The sequence below is a fragment of the Pristis pectinata genome, chromosome 4, assembly GCF_009764475.1.
Source record: "Pristis pectinata isolate sPriPec2 chromosome 4, sPriPec2.1.pri, whole genome shotgun sequence".
Taxonomy (NCBI): Eukaryota; Metazoa; Chordata; class Chondrichthyes; order Rhinopristiformes; family Pristidae; genus Pristis; species Pristis pectinata.
In genome coordinates this window covers 3,586,003-3,610,498 of record NC_067408.1, presented here as the reverse complement: position 1 = coordinate 3,610,498, position 24,496 = coordinate 3,586,003, and the positions used below count along the sequence as shown (strand labels likewise).

At 45.8% G+C, this 24,496-nt stretch overlaps 1 protein-coding gene across 6 annotated transcripts in view; it reads left to right on the top strand.

Moving 5' to 3' along the window:
* Positions 1 to 24,496, top strand: part of ndst1b (N-deacetylase/N-sulfotransferase (heparan glucosaminyl) 1b) — a 290,113-nt gene that overhangs the window by 165,533 nt on the left and 100,084 nt on the right. The gene's annotated exons all lie outside the window — the stretch shown is intronic.

The window sequence follows — 24,496 nt, the reverse complement described above, 5'->3', positions numbered from 1 at the left end:
CCCGGTGTGTCGAGATGCAGCTCCTGAGGGACCGTGTTAGGGAACTGGAGATGCAGCTCGATAACCTTCGTCTGGTCAGGGAGAATGAGGAGGTGATAGAGAGGAGTTATAGGCAGGTGGTCGCGCTGGGGCCATGGGAGTCAGGCAAGTGGGTCACAGTCAGGAGGGGGAAGGGGAAGAGTCAGGTACTAGAAAGTACCCCTGTGGCTGTACCCCTTGACAATAAGTACTCCTGCTTGAGTACTGTTGGGGGAGACAGCCTACCTGGGGGAAGCAACAGTGGCAGTGTCTCTGGCACAGAGTCCTGCCCTGTGGCTCAGAAGGGTAGGGAAGGAGAGAGGAGGGCACTAGTGATAGGGGACTCAGTAGTAGTTAGGGGGGCAGACAGGCGATTCTGTGGAGGCAGGAAAAAAACTCGGAAGGCAATTTGCCTCCCAGGTGCTGGGGTCCGGGATGTTTCAGATGGCGTCCAAGATATTCTGAAGGGGGAGGGAGAACAGCCAGAGGTCGTGTTACATATTGGTACCAACGATATAGGTAGGAAAAGGGATGAGGTCCTGAAAAAAGACTATAGGGAGTTAGGAAGGAAGTTGAGAAGCAGGACCTCAAAGGTAGTAATTTCAGGATTACTGTCTGTGCCATGTGACAGTGGGTATAGGAACAGAATGAGGAGGAGGTTAAATGCGTGGCTGAGGGATTGGAGTAATGAGCAGGGATTCAGATTTCTGGATCATTGGGGCCTCTTTTGGGGCAGGTATGACCTGTTCAAAGAGGACAGGTTGCACTTGAATCCCAGGGGGACCAATATCCTGGCGGGGAGGTTTGCTAAGGCTAATGGGGGGAGTTTAAACTGGAATTGTTGGGGGGTGGGATCCGAACTGGAGAGACTGGGGAAGAGGTGTTTGGCTCTCAAATAGAGAAAGCTAGAGGGAGGATAGCCAGGTGATAGAGAAGGGACATGCTCAGACCGGTTTGAGATGTGTCTATTTTAATGCAAGGAGTATTGTGAACAAGGCGGATGAGCTTAGAGCTTGGATCGATACTTGGAGCTACGATGTGGTGGCCATTACAGAGACTTGGATGGCTCAGGGACTGGAATGGTTGCTTCAAGTGCTGGGTTTAAGATGTTTCAGAAAGGACAGGGAGGGAGGCAAGAGAGGTGGGGGAGAGGCACTGTTGATCAGAGATAGTGTCACGGCTGCAGAAAAGGTGGACGTCATGGAGGGATTGTCTACGGAGTCTCTGTGGGTGGAGGTTAGGAACAGGAAGGGGTCAATAACTTTACTGGGTGTTTTTTATAGGCCGCCCAATAGTAACAGGGATATCGAGGAGCAGATAGGGAAGCAGATCCTAGAAAAGTGTGATAATAACAAGAGTTATTGTGATGGGAGATTTTAATTTCCCAAACACCAATTGGCATCTCCAGACAGTGAGGGGTTTAGATGGGGTGGGGTTTGTTAAGTGTGTTCAGGAAGGTTTCTTGACACAATATGTAGATAAGCCTACAAGGCTGTGCTTGATTTGGTATTGGGAAATGAACCTGGTCAGGTGTCAGATCTCTCAGTGGGAGAGCATTTTGGTGATAGTGATCATAATTCTATCTCCTTTACAATAGCACTGGAGAGAGATAGGAACAGACAGACTAGAAAGGCGTTTACTTGGCGTAAAGGGAATTATGAGGCTCCCAGGCAGGAAATTGGAAGCTTAAATTGGGAACAAATGTTCTCAGGGAAAAGTACGGAAGAAATGTGGCAAATATTGAGGGGATATTTGTGTGGAGTTCTGCATAGGCATGTTCCAATGAGACAGGGGAGTCACGAGAGGATACAGAAACCGTGGTGTACACAGGCTATAATAAATCTAGTCAAAAGGAAAAGAAAAGCTTACAAAACGTACAGAGCGAGGTAATGTTAGAGATCTGGAAGAGTATAAGCCTAACAGGAAGGATCTTAAGAAGGAAATTAGGAGAGCCAGGAGGGGACATGAGAAGGCCTTAGCAGGCAGGATTAAGGAAAACCCCAAGGCGTTCTATAAGTATGTGAAGAGTAAGAGGATAAGGTGTGAAAGAATAGGGCCTATCAAGTGCAGCAGTGGGAAGGTGTGTATGGATCCGGAAGAAATAGTGGAGGTACTTAACGAATACTTTACATCAGTATTCACCACGGAAGAAGATCTGGGGGATTGTAGTGGGGATTTGCAGCGGGCTGAAAAGCTTGAGCATGTAGACATTAGGAAAGAGGAGGTGCTGAAACCTTTGGAAAGCATCAAGTTGGATAAGTCGCCGGGACCGGATGAGATGTACCCCAGGCTGCTGTGGGAGGCGAGGGAAGAGACTGCGGAGCCTCTGATGATGATCTTTGCATCGTCGATGGAGACGGGAGAGGTTCCTGAAGATTGGAGGGTTGCGGATGTTGTTCCCTTATTCAAGAAAGGGAGTAGGGATAGCCCGGAGAATTATAGACCAGTGAGTCTTACCTCAGTGGTTGGTAAACTAATGGAGGAGATCCTGAGAGGCAGGATTTATGAACATTTGGAGAGGTATAATATGATTAGGAATAGTCACCATGGCTTTGTCAAGGGGAGGTCCTGCCTTACAAGCCTGATTGAATTTTTTGAGGATGTGAGTAAACACATCGATGAAGGGAGAGCAGTAGATGTAGTGTATATGGATTTCAGCAAGGCATTTGATAAGGTACCCCATGCAAGGCTTATTGAGAAAGTAAGGAGGCATGGGATCCAAGGGGACATTGCAGTGTGGATCCAGAATTGGCTGGCCCACAGAAGGTAAAGAGTAGTTGTTAAAGGTTTGTATTCTGCATGGAGGTTGGTGACCAGTGGTGTACCTCCGGGGTCTGTTCTGGGACCCTTACTCTTTGTGATTTTTATAAACGACCTGGATGAGGAAGTGGAGGGGTGAGTTAGTAAGTTTGCGGATGACACGAAGGTTGGGGGTGTTGTGGATAGTATAGAGGGCTGTCAGAGGTTACAGCGGGACATAGATAGAATGCAAAGTTGGGCTGAGAAGTGGCAGATGCAGTTCAACCCAGACAAGTGTGAAGTGGTTCATTTTGGCAGGTCAAATATGATGGCAGAATATAGTATTAATGGTAGGACTCTTGGCAGTGGGGAGGATCAGAGGGATCTTGGGGTCTGAGTCCATAGGACACTCAAGGCGGCTGCACAGGTTGACTCTGTGGTTAAGAAGGCATATGGTGTATTGTCCTTCATCAATCGGGGAATTGAATTTAGGAGCCGAAAGTATTGTTGCAGCTATATAGGACTCTGGTCAGACCCCACTTGGAGTACTGTGCTCAGTTCTGGTCGCCTCACTACAGGAAAGATGTGGAAGCCATAGAAAGGGTGCAGAGGAGATTTACAAGGATGCTGCCTGGATTGGGGAGCATGCCTTATGAAAGCAGGTTGAGGGAACTCGGCCTTTTCTCCTTAGAGCGACAGAGGATGAGGGGGGACCTGATAGAGGTGTATAAGATGATGAGAGGTATTGATCGTGTGGATAGTCAGAGGCTTTTTCCCAGGCCTGAAATGATTGCCACAAGAGGACAGGTTTAAGGTGCTGGGGAGTAGGTACAGAGGAGATGTCAGGGATAAGTTTTTTACTCAGAGAGTGGTGAGTGTGTGGAATGGGCTGCCGGCAACGGTGGTGGAGGCGGATACGATAGGGTCTTTTAAGAGACTTTTGGATAGGTACATGGAGCTGGGAGGGCTATGGGTAAGCCTAGTAATTTCTAAGGTAGGTACATGTTTGGCACAGCTTTGTGGGCCGAAGGGCCTGAATTGTGCTGTAGGTTTTCAATGTTTCTATCCATGTGCCTATTTAAGAGCCTTATAAATGTCCCTGTTGTATCAGCCTCCATCATCACCCCGGCAGTGCGTTCCAGGCACCCACCACTCTCTGTGTAAAAATCCTACCTCTGACATCTGCCCTGAACATTCCTCCTCTGACCTTAAACTGATGTCCTCTGGTATTGGCCATTGCCACCCTGGGGAAAAGGTGCTGGCTGTCCACTATGTCTATGCCCGTCATAATCTTATACACCTCTATCAAGTCACCTCTCATCCTGCGTCGCTCCAAAGAGAAAAGCCCTAGCTCGCTCAACCTTTCTTCATAAGACATGTTCTCATCCTGGTAAAACTCCTCTGCACCCTCTCTAAAGCTTCCACATCCTTCCTATAATGAGGCGGCCAGAACTGAACACAATACTCCAAGTGTGGCCTAACCAGAGTTTTATAGAGCTGTAACATTACCTCATGGCTCTTGAACTCAATCCCCCGATTAATGAAGACCAGCACACCATACGCCTTCTTAACCACCCTATCAACTTGCACAAGTTGAGGGAGCTATGGACTTGGACCCCAAGATCCCTCTGTTCCTCCACACTGCTCAGAATCCTGCCGTTAACCTTGTCCTCTGCCTTCATGTTAGTTCTTCCAAAGTGAATCACTTCACACTTTTCCGGATTGAACATCCACCTGCCACTTCAACGCCCAACTCTGCATCCTGTCTATATCCCGCTGTAACCTACGACAACCTTCTACACTATTCACAGCCCCTCCAACCTTCGTGTCATCCGCAAACTTACTAACCCACCGCTCCACTTCCTCATCCAAGCCATTTATAAAAATCACAAAGAGCAGGGGTCCCAGAACAGATCCCTGCGGAACACCACTGGTCACCGACCTCCAGGCAGAATATTCTCCATCTACTACCACTCTCTGCCTTCTGTGGACAAGCCAATTCTGAATCCATGCACCAAGTTTCCATGGATCCCATGCATCACGACTTTCTGGATGAGCCTACCACAGGGAACCTTGTCAAACATCTTACTAAAGTCCATATACACCACATCCACTGCTCCACCTTCATCTATTTGTTTTGTCATCTCCTCAAAAAGTTAGGCTCGTGAGGCACGACCAGCCCCTCACAAAGCCATGCTGACTATCCCAAATAAGACTATGCTTCTCCAAATGTTTGTAAATCCTATCCCTAAGAATCCTATCCAATAGCTTGCCCACCACTGACGTAAGACTTACTGGTCTATAATTCCCAGGATTATCACTGTTACCTTTCTTGAACAAGGGAACAACATTTGCCATCCTCCAATCCTCTGGTACCACTCCTGTGGCCAGGGAAGATGCAAATATCATCGTCAACTCCCCAGCAATCTCTTCCCTCGCCTCCCATAGTAATCTAGGGTATATCTCGTCTAGTCCTGGGGACTTAGCTATCTTAATGTTTTTCAGAAGCTTCAACACTACCTCTTTCTTAACCTCAACGTACTCCAGCACATTAGCCTGTTCTACACTGACCTCACATTCGTCAATCTCCCTCTCCCTAGTGAACACTGAAGCAAAGTATTCCACTACCTCCTCTGCCTCCAGGCACATGTTTCCCCCTTTATCCCTGAGCAGCCCTACCCTCACTCCAGTCATCCTCCTGTTCCTCATGTACATGTAGAACAACTTGGGGTTTTCCTTAATTCTACTCATCAAGGCCTTCTCATGTCCCCTTCTAGCTCTTCTGTCCCTTCTTAAGCTCCTTCCTGGCTGCCTTATAATTTTCAGGAATTCTGCCTGATTTTTGCTTCTTAAACCTTAAGTATGCTTCCTTCTTCCTCTTGACTAAATATTTCACCTCTCTTGTCAACCGTGGTTCCTTCACCCTACCATCCTTTCCCTGTCTCAGTGGGACAAACCTATCCAGAACCCCATGCAAGTGGTCACTAAATAGCCTCCATTATTTCTTCTGTGCATTTCCCTGAGAACATCTGTTGCCAATTTACGCTCCCAAGATCCTGCCTAATACCATCGTAATTAGCCCTCCCCCAATTAAAACCTTCCCATATCGTCTGCTCCTATCCCTGTCCATGGCTATGCTAAAGGTCAGGGAGTTGTGGTCACTGTCTCTGAAACGCTCGCCCACCGAGAGGTCTGTCACCTGAGATAGTTGTCTCCACAACAGGTCACTCTCACTTCTGCTCCCGGCCTACCTGTTGTTTTCAAACCCTGGGCATGTCCAAGTGTGGGAGTTTTGGGGTCAGAGGAGAGGTGGGCTATCTGACCGGTGCAAAGTGACCGTGACAAGTTCCAAGGGGGTTCTAATGTTACATGGTTGTGAAGAGGCTTCAAATGGCCTGAGATCAGCTCGAGAAAAAACTGCTGGAGATTTATTCTCAATATTGTAGTCAATAAGGAGACACGGGACTGCAGACACTGGAATCTGGAGCAACAAACAATCTGCTGGAGGAACTCAGCGGGTCAGGGAGCATCTGTAGAGGGAAACGGACAGTCGACGTTTCGGGTCGAGACCCTTCATCTGGACTGAGAGTGTAGAGGGGAGAGAGCCGCTATAAAGAGGTGAGGGGAAGGGGTGGAGCAAGAGCTGGCAGGTGATAGGTGGATCCAGGTGAGGAGGGGGGATAGGCAGATGGAGGAGGGGAGGGTGGGAACAGCGATAGAGGCTGGGAGGTGACAGGTGGAGGTGACAGAGGGCTGCAGACAGTGGGATCTGATGGGAGAGGAAGGTGGAGCCTGGAACGTTTTCATTTTGTGTTTTGTCTTACTCAGAGGAAAGCTTCAGAGAATCTGAAGATTAATTTCCTGCCATTGTATTCAAATCGTAGCTCTCTGTAGTCTAGGTGGGTTGATCATAGTAAATAAGGGCACTTTGTAGTGTTACTGTGTATGAAGTTACATGCTCAATAATGTCAATTAACAGAAATAAATGCTGATGAGTTTTCTACTGGCAACTTTTAACTTTTTCTGACCTAATTCATCATTGGTCATGAGAGGCTTTTTTAGTAGATCAGAGCCTGAATATGGAAGGCCGGAATCTCGAGAGTACACCTATCTGTACATATCTGCCTGCAAGGTATTACTAATTAGCGGTGTTGGCTAATCTCATTCAGAGGAGCAAGATCTCTTGTACAGAAGGGCAGTCAGATAATTGCATGGATTATTGAACACAAAATGAGGTGTTGGAGGTACTCAGCGGGTCAGGCAGCATCTGTGGAGGGGAATGGACAGTTGACGTTTCGGGTCAAAACCCTTCATCTGGACTGCAGACTAACCTTGCAGAGGCTAGGTGACAGCTCTCGGACACCTCCTCATACCTACGCCTGGACCATGACCCCTCCAACGAACACCAGGCCACTGTCTCCCAGATCATCTCAGATCTCATCACTTCAGGAGACCTCCCCTCCACAGCCTCCAACCTGATAGTTCCCCAACCCTGCACTGGCTATTTCTCTCTCCTACCCAAGAGGACCATCCTGGTAGCCCCATTCTTGCCCGTTCTACCTGTTTTTTCCCCACTGAACTTATCTCCTTTTACCTTGACTCTATCTCGTCTCCACTTGTCTGCGGTCCTCGACCTGAAAGGTAGGCTGTCCATTTCCCTCCACAGATGCTGCCTGACCTGCTGAGTTCCTCCAGCAGTTTGTTTATTGTTCCAGATTCCAGCATCTGCAGTCTCTTGTATCTCCTTATTGACCACAATATTGAAAATAAACCACCTGGCACCAATCCACACTGTTTCAGCCTCTTCAGAAACAGCTCGTATAAGCTCGTTCCTTCCATGAGGACTGAGACCCAGTGGTATTGGTATTGGTTTATTACTGTCACATGTACCGAGGTACAGTGAAAAACTTGTCTTGAATACCATTAGATACGGTAATCTTGCGGTTAACGTAACATCTTACAGTGACAGTGACCCGGGTTCAATTCCAGCCACTGTCTGTAAGGAGTTCGTACGTTCTCCCTGTGTCTGCGTGGGTTTCCTCCAGGTGGTCCAGTTTCCTCCCACATTCCAAAGTTGTGGGCGTGCTATGTTGGCGCCGGAAGCGTGGCGACACTTGCGGGCTGCTCCCAGAACACTCTACGCAAGAGATGCATTTCACTGTGTGTTTCGCTGTACATGTGACTAATAAAGATATCTCATCTTCATACAGATCAATTCACTACTCAGTGCATTGAGGTAGTACAAGGGAAAACAATAACAGAATGCAGAATAAAGTGTTACAGTTACAGAGAAAATGTAGTGCAGGCAGACAATAAGATGCAAGGCCATAACGAGGTAGATTGTGTTGCTTCAGAGTGGGACTCTGGTCTCTTGACAACAAGGTGTTCAATGGTCAAAAACAGACTTTGTTGGAGATACTCAGCAGGGCAGACAGCTCCTGTGGAGACGAAAACAGAGCTAATGTTTCAGGTCAATCACCTGTCCTCAGTTTTGTTAGGGCACATCAAAGTTAGGCTGCACCCAACCTGACGCTCTACATTCCATTGTTAAAAAAGTGCAGATGTGTACTGCTCTTCCAAGCTATGTAGATCAAGTATGTGGGAGGAGTCATACAGCACAGAAACAGGCCCTTCAGTCCAACTGGTCCATGCCAACTGAGACGCCCATCTAAACTAGTCCCATTTGCCTGTGTTTGGCCCATATCCGTCTAAACCTTTCCTATCCATGTACCTGTCCAAATATCTTTAAAGTGTTATTATCATACCTGCCTCAACCACTGCCTGTGGCATCTCGTTCTATATACCGACCACCCTCTGGGTGAAAAAGTTGCCCCTCAGGTTCCTGTTAAATCTCTCCCCTCTCACCTAAACCTATGCCATCTAGTTCTTGATTCCCCAACCCTGGAATAAAGACTGAGTGCATTCACCATATCTATGCCCCTCATGATTTTACAGTGCAGTCACCATATCTGTGATTTTACACACCTGGACATACTAGACGTGACAATTTGGTATTGGTATTGGAATTGGTTTATTATTGTCACTTGTACTGAGGTACAGTGAAAAACTTGTCTTACATGCCGTTTGTACAGGTCAATTCATTACACAGCGCAGATACATTGAGTTAGTACGGAGTGCATTGATGTAGTACAGGTAAGAACAATAACAGAGTACAGAGTGAAGTGTCACAGTGACCTCACCCTGAAATGAGAATTGCTGCCCCAATTGCAGAATCGGCGTTGTGCAGTCCAATTTCTAGGCATAGATGTTTCAGGGAGAAACCTAGTGAATTGTGTCTGTACCGGAGCAACACGGTTTCCTGAACAAAAGCTACTTCTTTCCTGCACAGTAACTATAGTGTAATCCCATCTCCCTTCTGTTTCCGGATGGCATTTAATAACTTTCTTTGTGTTTGTTTATTTTTTACTGAATCGTGTGATTGACTTTACATAAACAGTGCAATGTCCAGCCAGTCGAAAATAATTCCTGTAACCGCACCCTCCCCCACAACTTTCCACTTATTTCAGTCTGTCCTTTTATAGAATTCCCTAACCAGTGTAAATAATCTCTCATTGTTCCACATGTTTAGGTGGTTCAATTACATTCTCCTTTTCCTGTCCTCGCTGCAGCACACTGTACAAATCTCGAGACCTTTTTATGACCTAATTATCTGACTGAGTGTTGAACACTGGTGATATTACACAGAACATGGATGTTTGTCTTTTTTTTTGTCAATGAAAATAAATGCCCCTTGTAAAGGGAACAAGATTGGGAGGATTTGTCTGAAGGTTGTGGTTTTGCATGTTCCCCGTTTAAGATTATCAGCCCACTTTCAGAGTGATGGAGAAGGTTTGGGTGGGAAAGGTTACCTCCTCCATCTCCTAATATTTCTTTCCTCTGCGATCTCCAACCTTTAAGCAGAAGGCTAATCCAGACTTTATGGTGACATTAGAGATTGGATGGTTGGCATTTGCTGTTGAGAAGTAAATAAATCCCAGTTGTGTGTTTATTGAATGGAAGCTGTGGACTAGACCTGGCTTTTACCATTCCCCATGGCTCACGTCCAAACAACCTGAACGGTTAATTTTCAGGTACGTAGATGAGCTCAGGGGGTTCTGCGCATTCTTGTTGCAGGCAGGCATTTCCTCTCAGGTCCTCTGCCAGGTCATTTTTTCCGTTCTACAGTTGGGCACCTTTAGCTGGGAACACAGGAATGTTATGGACCTCTGCAACTTTGACAGAAGGTTTATAGTTTTAACCTGGTGTGTAAAATCAGTGGGAAGTAAAATTACACAGTGTTAGGGCAGAAATGGCTGGGTCACTGGAAAGTATTAGACTTTGTTTTAAGGAATCAGAATCAGGTTTATTATCACTGACTTACATGACGTGAAGTTCGCTGTTTTACACAACAGTACAGTACAAAGACATAAAATTACTATTAATTACAAAAGATAAATAAAAAGTGCAAAAAAAGCAATAACAAGGTAGTGCTCATAGGTTCATCAACCGTTCAGAAATAGCAGGCACAGTAGTGTAATGGTTAGCGTAACGCTTTACAGTGCCTGCAACCTGGGTTCAATTCTGGCCACTGTCTGTAAGGAGTTTGTACGTTCTCCCCGTGTCTGCGTGGGTTTCCTCCGGGTGCTCCGGTTTCCTCCCATATTCCAAAGACATACGGGTTAGGAAGTTGTGGGCGTGTTATGTTGGTGCCGGAAGCGTGGCGACACTTGCGGGCTGCCCCCAGAACCCTCTATGCAAAAGATACATTTCACTGTGTGTTCCAATGTACATGTGACTAATAAAGATTTCTTTTCTTATCTGATGGCGGAGGGGAAGAAGCTGTTTCTGAATCATTGAGTGTAGGTCTTCAGGCTCCTGTACCTCCTCCCTGATGGTAGTAACAAGAAGAGGGCATGTCCCGGATGGTGAGGGTCCTTAGTGATGGATGCTGCCTTCTTGAGGCACCGCCTCTTGAAGATGTCCTCGATGGTGGGAAGGGTTGTGCCCGTGATGGAGCTGGCTGAGTCTACAACCCTCTGCAGCCTCTTGCGATCCTGTGCGTTGGAGCCTCCATACCAGGCAGTGATGCAACCAGTCAGAATGCTCTCTACTGTACATCGATAGAAATTTGTAAGAGTCTTTGGTGACATACCCAATCTCCTCAAACTCCTAACCAAGTAGAGCCACTGGTGTGCCTCCTTCGTGAACATTAGTCATGTTTGGTTGTTATGGATAACCCCACCCAGTGTGACACTGGGACAGGGAAGGCAGAGAGGAATTCAGGCCTAATTTAGGCAAATGGGATTAGCGTAGATAGGCTTCACAGTCAGTATGAATGAGGTGGGCTGAAGGGGCCGTTTCTGTGCTGTACAATTCTACGATTCTGTGACATTTGGTTCTCAATCGGAGATAATTTAGCTCATTGCAACTTTGGGAAGCTGTAATTGGGCTCATTTCCCTCAGGCTCTTGAATAAAAAAAAGATTCAGAATTCCCGTAATTGGATTGATGTCCAACAAATGGAGAATGTGTTTGGCCGGCGTGGACTGTACTTGATGCTATCCAGAACACAACTGTCGACCTTCATCAGCACCCCATCCACCACTCTAAACATTCACTCCCTCCACACCAATGCACAGTGCTTGCAGTGGGTACCATCTACAAAATGCACCGCAGTCATTTGCCCAGGCTCTTCTGACAGTACTTCCCAAACCCTTGACCTCTGCTATCAAGAAGGACAAGGGCAAAGTGTCCTGACTGGTTGCATCAGGGTCTGGTACGGCAATTTGAATGCACAGGAACATAAGAAGCTGCAGAGAGTATTGGACTCAGCCCAATACATCACGGGCACATCCCTCCCCACCATCGGGAGTATCTACAGGAGGCGCTGCCCCAAGAAGGCAACATCCATCATCAAAGATCCCCACCATCCAGGCCGTGCCATCTTCTCGCAGCTCCCATCGGGCAGGAGGTACAGAAGCCTGAAGTCCCACACCACCAGGTTCAGGAACAGCTACTTCCCTTCAACCATTCGGTTCTTGAACCAACCGGCACAACCCTAACCACTACAGTTTAGCAACACTGTGACCACTTTGATCACTTTGCACTAAAATAGACTTCATCTTTTTTTGTTCTAATTGCGTCCTTGCTTGTAAAAATTGTGTATCATTTATGTTCAATTTATGTTTTTCTTGTGAATGCTGCTTATCTGATGCTCTGTGCCTGTGATGCTGCTGCAAGTAAGTTTTTCATTGCACCTGTGCATACATGTACTTGCGCATATGACAATAAACTCAACCTCGACCCCCTTCAGGTTTCCTTCCAAGGTACCCACCATCCTGGTCTGGAACTATATTGCCGTTCCTTCATCATCACTGGATCTAATCCCTGGAATTCCCTCCCCAACAGCACTGTGGAAGCACCTTCCCCAGAAGGACTGCAGTGGTTTAAGCAGGCAGCTCACCCCCACCTTCTCAATGGCAAGTAGGGATGGGCACTGAATACCCATCTTGACAGTGATGCTTACAAATTCATACCAGTAACACTCACTGTCAGGTGAAGGACTAATTTTACTTCTGCCTGAAGGAATAGAGCAGGGAGCATCCATTAAAAGCAGAGTATTGATGATGTGTTCCTGGTTTCACTTCACACATACTTAATTTAGAAGGAAGTGGGTGATCTTTTAGATGGCGATACTGAAAGAATTAGAATAACCAACCCATATTGCATCCTTTGCCTGTTGTGATGATGAACAGAATAAAGCTAATGTGTTATCAAAATCACATTATCCTGAAGGAGTACTGAAGGACAGCTGGAGTGTCAGATATGGGTCCTATCTGTCCTTTAGTTTGATGTAAAAGATCCCAAAGCCTCTATCTCTCAACCAACATCACAGGTTGTGTGGCCATTGGCACATTGATAATTGGTAATTGGTTTATTATTGTCACGTGTACCAAGATACAGACAAAAGCTTTGTCTGCATGCCATCCAGACAGATCATAAGTACATTGAGGTAGTACAAAAGGAAAAGCCATAACAGAATGCAGAATATAGTGTTACAGTTACAGAGAAAGTGCAGTGCAGGCAGACAAAAGGTGCAAGGGCCATGACGAGGTAGATTGAGAGATCAAGAGTTCACCTTTATCATACAAGAGGTCCATTCAATAGTCGAAGGATAAATTATGGAGACACGTTGAGCAGGTTGGGACTTCATTCATTGGAGCGTAGAATACTGTGGGGTGATCTTATAGAGGTGTATAAGATCATGAGGGGCATATAGATAGGGTGAATGCACACAGTCTTTTTCCCAGGGTTGGAGAATCAAGAACTAGAAGGCAGAGGTTTAAGGTGAGAGGAGAGAGATTTAATAGGGACCTGATGGGGAACATTCACCCAGAGGGTGGTCAGTATATAGAACGAGCTGCCAGAAGAAATGGTTGAGGCAGGTACATTAACAACGTTTATTAGGCACTTGGACAGGTACATGGATAGGAAAGGTTCAGAGGGAAAATGGGACGAGCTCGGATGGGCATCTTGATCAGCATGGACCAGCTGGGCTGAAGATCTGTTTCCGTGCTGTATCACTCTATGACTCTACTATGCACATTGATAATGAGCAGACATTCTGTTTTTATTGATGTTTGTGGAGGAATCATCCCTGGAGATACTACCGTTCTGAATGCCATGGGGTCTTTTATGTACACGTTAGAAGGCAGGATATCAGATTAATGTCCCACCCTCAAGCCGGCCCCTCGGACAATGCCGCACTCTCTCCTTATTGTCCTGAGGATTCAGGCTGAACATTTTCCTCAAACCTCCAGACTTAATCCATTCCGTGGTGACTTAATTTTGTAAACCACTGGGGACTTTAGATAAAGTCATCTAAATGAGACAATCAAATTCTGATGAGTCATGCCCATTAAAAGCTGGCTCAAGCTTTCTTCTTGGGAGCATTTATTAAGTAGCACAAATTAAAGACTGGATCTGTATTTGCTGATAAATTTCTTACCAATGCAGTCTTCATCTGCTGGCAATTAAATAATCTAACCGATACACCCTTGGAGTATTTATATCCTTGAATTTTGATGCTTCATGAGTTCTATCTGTCGTTTGTGCTATGATGAAAGGAAGATGCTGAGCTGATGACACTTTCACTGTGACATTTCGTAAGATGAATTGGCGTTGCTGCTAATTGCTATTCCAAGGTTCAGTCGATGAGTATTGGAATAGAAATGTTATGGGTAAAGCTTCCACACATTGCACAATATACATTTACAGAAGCTGTTCTTCCATTTATTGCTTGTTCTTAATGTTATGTCAAGCTGAGTTTATTGTCCTGTGCACAAGTTCAGTGAGGTACAGGTACAATGTAAAATTTGCTTGCAGCAGCATCACAGGCACGTAGGTACAGACAACACGCGGAACATAAATTATACATGACAGTGAAGAGAAAGGAAAAAAACTGCAAAACTGAGACATCCATGCAAAAAAAACCACAATCGGAGACAAGTCCACGGTGGTCTGTAGTGTTCTGTTGCTGAGGTAGGGTTAGGGTTGTGCAGGTTGGTTCAAGAACCTGATGGCTGTGGGCAAGTAGCTGTTCCTGAACCTGGTGGTGTGGGGCTTCAGGCTTCTGTACCTCCTGCCCGATGGTAGCAGTGAGAAGAAGGCATGGCCCGGATGGTGGGGATCCTTGATGATAGATGCCACCTTCTTGAGGCAGCGCCTCCTGTAGATGCTGTCAGTGGTGGGGAAGGCTGTGCCCGTGATGGACCGGGCTGTGTCCACTGCTCTCTGCAGCCTCTTGTGTTTATGTGCATTGGAATTCCCATACCAGGCCATGATGCACCCACAGGATAGTTTCAATAGTGCATCTGTGGAAGTTTGTTAAAAATTTGTCATATGTTCGTACAGGACTGTATCCCCATCCCATCCCCTTTTGAATTTTAGTGCCTTGATAATGAAATCTTTGAGGGATTTCTGAAGTTGAAGTTTCACAAAGTGCTTTTTCCTATCTCCCAGAAATTGTCAGAGAGTGTTTCATGTTAGTTGAATTACCTCGACAAGCATTAACTGTCCTTATGCATGGCCCCAACTGTGTATACAATCATTAGGAGTTCAACAGAGTCAACAGGAAGGACCTGTTCCTCGTAACAGAGGAATCAAACTCAGGCAGCAGAGATTTAAAATAATTGGTAAGAGAGCTAAGAGGATGGTGGGTCAGAAACTCCCTGCCCGAAGAGCAGAAACCCTCACATTTAAGCAGTGCTTGGATGTATATCTGATGTGGACCTGAAGATCTCTGGATCCCTGTGGGAAAGTGGGATTGGGCTGGATAGTTCTGTTTTGCAATGCAAATGCAAAGGACCAAACAACCTGCTTCTGTGTTATAAATTTTATATGCACAGGCAAACATAACACCTAGATACTTATTGCACAGCGAGAGGCTCTTCTGCCCATTGTATCCATATGAGCTATAAAAAAATCCTTTGCACGTAGAATCATAGATACTTAACATGGAAGTTATTTTGCACAGCAAGATCCTGCTAGCAGTTGCTTTGGGTGGTGTTGGTAACAAAGGGAACATTGCTAGTCCTGATGCAGGGTTTCGGCCGGGAAGGTTGACTGTCTATTTCCCTCCACAGATGTTGCTCAACCAGCTGAGTTCTTCCAGCAGATCATTTGTTGCTCCAGATTCCAGTATCTGCAGTCTCCTGTGTCTCCACTGCCAAAACTCATTGCTCTTCAGATTGTCCCTTGGGATTTTCATGGTAACTGGACCTACAGTGCTTCATCTTAACATTTCCTCCACAAGATAGTCTTTGTTGCCCCACTTCCACATCAAGTGGGAGTGCTAGTCTAAATGAGGTGCCGAGTCCTGGAGCAGTCTTGAACCTACAACCTTTAGGAGTGAGAGTCCCGTCTGCTGAACCAGCTTGCTAAAGGCAAACGTTAAAAGGTTTTAAATGGAACTAAAGATGCCAGGTCAAATGAGAATGCTGATACTGTAAAGCAAAATAAGGAATTGGCAGGGTTATTGAATGATTACTCTGCATCAGTGTTTACTGTGCGTGAGGAGGAGAGCATATTGGACATTAGAAGGATACTAATATTGATTTAGGGACAGGAACTCAACAAAGTTATACAAAATAATTGTAATGGAGAAAATAATGTCATTGAAGAGTGTCCTCAGAACCAGATGTTATGCATCTTCAGGTTCCAAAGGGAAATGGGAAAGCATTATCCAAACCATGAATATTCCCTGGAATTAGGAAAACCCTATTCCTTCTAGATGAAAAACTGCACATTTCTCTTCACTGCTGAGAAAAGTGCGAGAGAGAAGCACTTTTCAGAGAGACACAAGAGACCGCAGATGCTGGAATCTGGAGCAACAGACAATCTGCTGGAGGAACTCAGCAGGTCAGGCAGCATCTGTGGAGGGAAATGGACATTCAACATTTGGTCATCTGGACTGCCAAAAGGGATAGTTTGTCTCCTGATATGGAGACAGAGAGATCAAGGAAGGGGAGAGAGGTGTCGGAAATGGTCCAAATGAACCTGAGGGCAGGGTAGCAGTGAGTAGCCAAGTTGGCAGCACCAATGCAGCTGTTGATGCAGCGGAGAAAGAGTTGGGGAGTGGTGCCGGCGTGGGTTTGGAACGCAGACTGTTCCACATAGTCAATGAAAAGGCAGCTTAGTATCAGGGCAGAGGTGAGAAAAAAAATTCTGTCACCCAGAGGGCTGTGAATCTTTGGAATTCTCAATCCAAAAGGGCTGTAGAGGCTCAATCATTGAGTATATTCAAAATAGAGGATGGTAGGTTTTTAGAAACTTGAGGAATCTAGGGATACAGGAAACAGCGCAGAGGTAAAAGATCAGCTGTGATCTCATTGACTGGCAGAGCAGGCCAAGGGCTGAATGACCTATTCGTAGTTCTTTATTTCTTGTTTGTAGTTGGGAAATGGCTAGAGTTTATTATTAATGGTAGAGTATCAGAGTGCATTGAAAGTCACCAGCCCACCAGAAAGATTTGTACAGGGGAGGTCACGGCTAAATGAATTTTTTGAAGAGGTGATTGCAATGGTGGAGTGGGTTATTTATATGGAGCTCCAGGTGTTGTTTTCATAAACTCTTTTGTATGAGCTAAATTTAAGGAATTGAAAGTGATTGAACTAGTTAGGAAGACACAGAGTAGAGATGAGAGGCTGGAAATGAAATTGTGATTGGTGGGTGCTACAAGGATCTGTAAAATATTCAGCGATAGAAAGTCCCATTCAGCATAGTGGTACAGTAGGTAGACTCATGGCTCCATCGACCAAGGTTCAATCCTGACCTCCGGTGCTGGCTGCATGGAGTTTCCATATTCTTTCTCTGACTGCGTGGGTTTCCCCTAGTGCTCTGGTTTCCTCCCACATCCCAAAGATGTGCTGGTTATCAGCTTAATTAGCTGGTGTAAATTGGACTCTTGACCTCACAATCTCTCATTTTGACCTTGCAGCTTATTGTCTGCCTGCACTGCTCTTTCTCTGTAACTGTAACACTTTATTCTGCATTCTGTTATTGTTTTCCCTTGTACTGCCTCAATGCACTGTTGTAATGAAATGATCTGTACGAACGGTATGCAAGACAAGTTTTTCACTGTACCTCGGTACCTGTGACAATAATAAACCAATTCTAATTCCAATTAGCCCAAGTGTAGGTGACTGGTAGGAGAATCAGGCAGTGTTAATGGAGACGTCGGATAGATTAGGTTGCAGGGAAATATGACTGGGGTTGGTGGGATTGGTCTCAGAGCTGGCATAGACTCAATGGGCCGAATAGTCTCCTTCTCCGCCCTAAGGAAATACATGGAAATGTGAAAAAGGGAGTGTCTAAATTTGTTGATGACTTAAAGAAAGGCAGCATTACCATCGGTGTAGATAGAAGCAAAACGACCTAGAATGTAGGAGATTGAGGGGTGACCTGATGATATGATGATACATTTCTTTATTAGTCAGAAGTACATCGAAACACACAGTGAGATGCACCTTTTGCGTAGAGTGTTCTGGGGGTTGCCCGCAAGTGTCACCACGCTTCCGACGCCAACATAGCATGCCCACAACTTCCTAACCCGTACGTCTTTGGAATGTGGGAGGAAACCGGAGCAACCGGAGGAAACCCACACAGACACGGGGAGAACGTACAAACTCCTTACAGGCAGCGGCGGGAATTGAACCCGGGTCGCTGGCGCTGTAATAGCGTTACGTGAACCGCTACACTACCGTGGGGTATATAAGATTATGAGGAGCATAGACAGGGTGAAAGTACACAGTCTCTTTCCCAGGGAGGGGGTGCTAAAAACAAGAGGGCATAGGTTTAAGATCAGAGGCGAGAGATTTACCATAGAACAATACAACACAATACAGGCCCTTCAGCCCACCGTGTTGTGCCGACCTTTAAAAGGGACATCAGGGGCAGCTTCTTCACGCAAAGGGTGGTGCGTATTGGGAAGGAGCTGCCAGAAACAGTGGTTGAGGCAGGCACATTAGCAACGTTTAAAAGCCATCTGGATAAGTAATGGATAGGAGAAGTTTAGAGGGCTATGGGCCAAACGCAGATGGGACTAGCTCGCTGGGCAACACAGTCGGCATGGACGAGTTGGGCCGAAGGGCCTGTTTCCATGCTGTATGACTGTGACTAATTTTAACAGACCGAATGATCATAATTGTGATCTTGTCGGAAATTGGGGCTAGATAGGAATAGTATTAGTTTAGCTTATGGAGCAGACTCGATTGGCTGAATGGCCTACTTCTGCTCCTTTGTCTTGTGAGTAGCAAATAGGAAGTCATTAACGTTGGCCCTAGAAAGGTTAGGACAAAGTATTGTCCAGATAGAAATGTCGGTGATCCAAAGCAAACGAAGTGTCCTTACATTTATTGTTAAAATGCCAAGAACAGGGGCACACTGTATTGGGATTCTAGACTTCATATCTAATCTATCAAAGAATGAAGGCCCTACCACAGCTGTACGAGACCTTGGTTAGAGCACATTGGGAGCACTGTGCCACGTCTTCAGAAGGAGAGATTGGCCTTTAAGGGAGTGCAGTGTAGATTTATCAGAATAGTACTTGGCCAAGGGTTAAATTAAGAGGAGAGATTCCACAAACTCAGCCTGTGTTCCATGGAATTTAAGGGTAACGATTGAACTTTCTCAGACATTGAGGGCAACTAAAAGGTGGGTGAAGGGAACCTATTTCCACACAGTGGGAAGCCTACAGAAACGGGCAGAGGCTAAAAACTAAGGCCAGGCCTTGTGAATTGTACGAACAGGATGAAAGCCAAGATTTTCATTGTGCAGTGTGGAGGAACAGAGGGATCTTGGGGTCCACGTCCATAGATCCCTCAAGGTTGCCGCACAGGTCGATAGGGTTGTTAAGAAGGCATATGGAGTGTTGACCTTCATTAGTCAGGGTATTGAGTTCAAGAACCGCAAGGTGATGTTGCAGCTCTATAGAGCTCTGCTTAGACCACACGGAGTATTGTGTTCAGTTCTGGTCGTCTCATTATAGGAAGGATGTGGAAGCTTTAGAGAGGGTGCAGAGGAGATTTACCAGGGTGTTGCCTGGATTGGAGAGCATGTCTTATGAGGATAGGTTGAGTGAGCTAGGGCTTTTCTCTTTGGAGAGATGCAGGATGAGAGGCAACTTGATAGAGGTGTACAAGATGATAAGAGGCATAGATCGAGTGGACAGTCAGAGATGTTTTTCCCAGGGCGACAGTGGCTAACACGAGGGGGCATAATTTTAAGGTGATTGGAGGAAGGTACAAGGGGGATGTCAGGGGTAAGTTTTTTTTACACAGAGGGTGGTGGGTGCATGGAACATACTGCCGGCAGAGGTTGTGGGGGCAGATACATTAGGGAGATTTAAGAGACTCTTAGATAGCAACATGAATGATAGAGAAATGGAGGGCTATGTGGGAGGGAAGGGTTAGATAGATCTTAGAGCAGGATAAAATGTCGACACAACATTGTGGGCCGAGGGGCCTGTACTGTGCTGTAATGTTCTATGTACCTCGGTACGTGAGATAATAATACACTTATTTAAAGTTTTCAACATGCTTTGGCAAATGACAACTAATGCTGAGTCAATTAATTCTGAATCTCAAATTCATAGCTTTTTGTCAGCCAATGTGGTGAGAGATCTGGAGGAAAGGGCATGGGTACAAGGAGTTAGTTCACTTGAACTGAATTGCCATTTCCTGTTTATAAAATTGGACTAAGAAATGCTTTAAAGCCTACCAGTGAATCAGTTGGTGTGAGCACCGATAATTGTGACTGAGGCACTTGGAGAAAGAATATTCCAGAGTTCAGAGGCTGTTCTGTGAGTAATCTTGGAGCTCCTGGGCTACAGATGGCAAACGTTGCAGAGCTGTGTAGCCCAGATCAGTGTTCTTTGATCCTTGGTGAGAAAAGTGAACGTATGATTAACAAGCACAAACATGATCGTGGTTGTCTCTGGCATTCCTCTCCTCCCCCGTCGTTAGCCCACTGCAGTAAGTTCAAGGAGAAGTTGGCCGGTGTGGTGGGAGAGTCTGCTTTCTGGACAGGGGTGGGGTGGGATGGGTGGGATGGGTGGGATGGGTGGGAGGGGGGAAGAAATTAACAGAATGATGTTTAGCTTTTTGATCAGATGTCAGTGTTCTGCATTGTTGTTTGCTGAAGAGACGTTGATGTAATCCTAGTGACCCATCCAGTTTTCCAATTTATTCATGTCTTTGTTGGTTAGCCAGATAAAGGGGATGGAAAATACAGTTAGACAGTTGTTGAACTGCACATCAGTCAGTGTGTGCAGAGTCTGAGTGGACTGCTTAAATCAAACTAAGAGTGCTGCTGGATATTCACAGCAGCTGCCTTAATGACAATTGAATTCATCACTTGGTTACCTTCTGTCAATTAAACATTTTAATTAACTCGTTATCATCAATTAATTGGAACAGCCGATGTTCTGAATCTGGTAGCCATTGCAAACTCTCATGTAGGTCTGAAACAGTTCAGGATGCCTCTCTTTTGATCCAGGTAAAATGCTGGCGAGGTGAATTGGTAAATTGGTTTATTATTCAGCCCAACTTGTGCATGCCAACCAAGCTGCCTACCTAAGCTCGTCCCATTTGCCTGTGTTTGGCCCATATCCCTCTAAACCTTTCCTATCCATATCCCTGTCTAAATTCCTGTTAAACGTTGCAGTTGTTCCCACCTCTACAGCTTCCTCTGGCAGCTCGTTCCAGATATCCACCCCCCTTAGTGTGGAAAGACTTGCCCCTCAGGTCCCCTTTAAATCTTTCCCCTCTCACCTTAAACCACTGCCCTCTATATTAGGCTCCCCTACCCTGGGAAAAAGACTGACCATCCACCTTATCTCTGCCCCTCATGATTTTATAAAGGGCAGGCACGGTAGTATAGCGGTTAGCATAACGCTATTACAGTGCCAGCGACCCGGGTTCATTTCCGGCTGCTGTCTGTAAGGAGTTTGTATGTTCTCCCCATGTTTCCTCTGGGTGCTCCGGTTTCCTCCCACATTCCAAAGACGTACGGGTTAGGAAGTTGTGGGCATGCTATGTTGGCGCCAGAAGCGTGGCGGCACTTGTGGGCTGCCCCCAGAACATTCTACGCAGAAGATGCGTTTCACTGTGTGTTTCGACGTACATGTGACCAATAAAGAAATCTTATCTTAACTTGTATGTCACCCCTCAGCCTCCTACGCTCCAGGCGACAAAGCCCCAGCCTGTCCTGCCTCTCCTTATATCTCAAGCCCTCCAGTCCCAGTAACATCCTTGTGAATGATAAGATAAGATTTCTTTACTAGTCACATGTACACCGAAACACACAGTGAAATGCATCTTTTGCGTAGAGTGTTCTGGGGGCAGCCAGCAAGAGTCGCCACGCTTCCGGCGCCAACATAGCATGCCCACAACTTCCTAACCCGTACGTCTTTGGAATGTGGGAGGAAACCGGAGCACCCGGAAGAAACCCACGCAGACACAGGGAGAACGTACAAACTCCTTACAGACAGCAGCCGGAAATGAACCTGGATCACTGGCGCTGTAATAGCTTTACACTAACTGCTACACTATACCGTGCCTGCCCCAGCGTTTGTGAGCATTTTGCACCCTGAAAGAATGTGAATCCAGGGGAAAAGGTTATATTCACTCAAATGCATTGAATTCACTGGAAAGAAATGTGCAGTAGTGAGTACAAGTAGTGACCGGTACTCTCCCATGTACTTAGCTCCGGTGACCAAAGATTTGTTCCTCCTGCTTTCACCTTCTAAATCTCTCAACAGGATGATATACCAGCAAATACCATGAACACTTTCTGCTCCCTCTCCTTCCATGTCTCTGGAACTCCCCAAATCCTTCCCACTCTACTCTTCAAGGCTTTGTAAAATCCTCTCAATGTAACTGGTGGCACTCAAATTCTGCTCTGCAAAGCACTTTGCAGATCTTTTTGTGTTTTGCAAAGTATTAAATTGTGTCAATTACATTTACCACAGATATCCCTTGGCAAAATTAATCTTTCATGAAAAGACTGGAAGTTATGAGCCAAATATTAATTGTAGAAAGATTTCTGAATTCATGATTTATGATAATGGGTTAACTGGCAGTGTCTGGAGGATTTTTGTGATAGTGTTTCTATTTTGGCTTTCACAGCTCTGAGCATGGAATAACAAGATATCTTAGAGTAAGGTCACAAATGTAATAGAACGTAGAAGAGTACAGCACAGGAACAGGCCCTTCGGCCCACGATGTCTATGCTGAACGCAGTGCCAAATTAAACCAGTCCCTTCTGCCTGCACATGATCCATATCCCCCAATTCCCTGCATATTCATGTGCCTATCAAAAAGTCTCTTGAACGCCTCTATCGTATCTGCTTCCACCACCACCACCCCTGGCAGCCCGTTCCAGGCACCCACCACTGTGTAAAAAACTTGCCCAAAAAATCATCTTTAAACTTTTCCCCCTCTCGCCTTAAAGCTATGTCCTCTAGCATTTGACATTTCTACCCCGGATAAAAGACTGTCTACTCTATCTATGCCTCTCATAATTTTACAAACTTCTATCAGGTCTCCCCTCAGTCTCCAATACTCCAGAGAAAATTCTTTAATATCTTTCTGCAAACTGAAGACACAGACCATTCAGTGGAAGTTTGTCTGGTGAACATAGATTTGTAGAGTTATACGACACAGAAACAGGCCCATCCACGCCGACTGAAATGTCTATCCGAGCAAGTCCCATTTGCCTGCTTTTGGCCCATATCCCTCTAAACCTTTTCTAGCACAGCTTCATATGCTGAGATTACATACTGTAAGAAATTACTACAAGTGAAAATCTCAGGAGTAACAGATTAAGCTCACTGTGTTAGAATATCCAATCTGTTTAACCAGGGGCAGGAGACAATGTGAGTACATCGTGGAGGCCTGTGTTTCCTGGGTAACACTGGAGAGAGAGAAGGTGAGAGAGGGGGACTGGTTGAATTCTTCTATCATAGAGCCAGTATGGATTAAAAGGGCAGAAGGTCCTCACTTCATGCTGTAACCACCCTGTGAACACAATTTCGCCGGACTGCAGAAGTCATTAATGATCACACTGTGCTCTGAAACCTCGAATTTGCATGGGATTCATCAAAGATTTTATAGGTGCTGTAGAATCAAAAGATATGGGGTTAGTGCAGGAAAGTGGGGTTGCAGTAAATTGGTATTGATATTGCTGTATTATTGTCACTTGTATAGTGAAAAACTTGTCTTGCATACCGTTCATACAGATCAATTCATTACACAGTGCATTGAGGTAGTACAGGGTAAAAACAATAACAGAGTTCAGAGTAAAGTGTCTCAGCTACAGGGAAAGTGCAGTGCAGGTAGACAAGGTGCAAGGTCATAATGAGGTAGATTGTGAGGTCAAGGGTCCATCTCATCGTATAAGGGAACCGTTCAATAGTCTTATCACAGTGGGATAGAAGCTGTCCTTGAGCCTGGTGGTACGTGCTTTCAGGCTCCTGTATCTTCTGCCTGACGGGAGAGTTGGCACAGCAGTCAGTGCTGCTGCCTCACAGCTCCAACGACCCAGGTTCGATCCGGTGGAGTTTGCGTGACTTCCCCGTAACCGTGTGGGTTTCTCCCAGGTACTCTGGTTTCCTTCCACTCTCCAAAGACATGATGGTGGGCTGTTTAGCTGCTGTAAATGGTCTTTTATTGGTATTGGTAATTGGTTCATTATTGTCACATGGACCAAGATACAGTGAAAAGCTTTGTGTTTGCGTGCCACCCAGACAGGTCACCCATAGTACATCGAGTAGTGAAAAGGGAAACAGAATGCAGAATGTCATGTTGTAGTTACAGAGAAACTGCAGTGCAGGTAGACAGACAAAGTGCAAAGGCCATGATAAGATAAGATATTTATTTATTAGTCACATGTACATTGAAACACACAGTGAAATGCGTCTTTTTGCGTTACTGAGAATGTTCTGGGAGCAGCCCGCAAGTGTCGCCACTATTCTGGCGCCAACATAGCATGCCCACAACTTCCTAACCCATACGTCTTTGGAATGTGGGAGGAAACCGGAGCACCCGGAGGAAACCCACACAGGCACGGGGAGAATGTACAAACTCCTTACAGACAGCGGCCGGAATTGAGCCAGGGTCACTGGCGCTGTAATAGCATTATGGTAACCGCTACACTGGAGATCAGGAGTTCATCTTTAGCGT